The sequence below is a fragment of the Vombatus ursinus genome, unplaced genomic scaffold (assembly GCF_900497805.2).
Source record: "Vombatus ursinus unplaced genomic scaffold, bare-nosed wombat genome assembly UNPS02014812.1, whole genome shotgun sequence".
Lineage (NCBI taxonomy): Eukaryota > Metazoa > Chordata > Mammalia > Diprotodontia > Vombatidae > Vombatus > Vombatus ursinus.
This window is the reverse complement of record NW_020954590.1, coordinates 73966575-73967743: the sequence shown is the minus strand read 5'-3', so window position 1 is coordinate 73967743 and position 1169 is coordinate 73966575.

The window sequence follows — 1169 nt, the reverse complement described above, 5'->3', positions numbered from 1 at the left end:
GATGGCATGCATTCTGAATACCCCTTCTCCTAATCTGCCCTTCCTTCTATCTCTCCCCCCCCTTCCCTTATCCCTTTGCCCTTCAATTTTCCTGTAGGGCAGGATAGATTTCTATACCTCATTTCCTGTATATCTTATTTCCCAGTTACATGTGAAAATAATTTTTTTAACTTTTGTTTTTAAAACTTTGGGTTCCAAATTTTCTCCCTTCCTCCCTTCCCACCCACCCTCATTAAGAATGCAAACAACTCAATACAGGTTATACATGTGCAGTCATGTAAAACACTTCCATAGTAGTCATGCTGTGAAAAACTAAGTATATTTCCCTTAATCCTATCTCATCCCCCATTCATTCTATTCTCTCTTTTGACCCTGTCCCTCCTTAGAAGTGTTTGCTTCTGATTACCCCCTCCCCGAATCTGCCCTCCCCTCTATCATCCTCCTGCTTTCTTGTCCCTCCCCCCCATTTTTCTGTAGGGTAAGATAGATTGCCATGCCCAATTGAGTGTGTATGTTATTCTTTCCTTAAGCCAAATTCGATGAGAATAAGATTCATTCATTTCCTCTCACCTTCCCCCATTTCCCCTCTACTGTAAAAGCCTTCTTGTCCATTTTATGTGAGATAATTTACATCATTCTACTTCTCCCTTTCTCCTTCTCTCTATATAATCCTCTCTCACCCCTTAATTTTATTCTCCAAGTATCACCCCTTCATCTTCAACTCACCCTGTGCCCTCTATCTATCTATGTATCTAAATACACATAATTTTTCCATCCAACTACTCTAATACTGACAAAAGACTCATGAGTTACAAATATCATCTTCCCATGCAGAATGTAAACAGTTCAACCTTAATAAGTCTCTTATGATTTCTCTTTCCTGTTTACCTCTTCATGTTCCACTTGAGTCTTGTATTGGAAAGTCAAATTTTCTATTCAGCTCTGGTCTTTTCATCAAGAATGCTTGAAAGTCCTCTATTTCCGTGAATGACCATTTTTCCCCTGAAGGATTATATTCAGTTTTGCTGGGTAGGTGATTCTTGGACATAGGATTACAATCTCCTTTGCCCTCTGGAATATTATATTCCATGTCCTGTGGTCCCTTAATGTAGAAGCTGTTAAATCTTGTGTTATCCTGATTGTGTTTCCAAAATATTTGAATTGTTTCT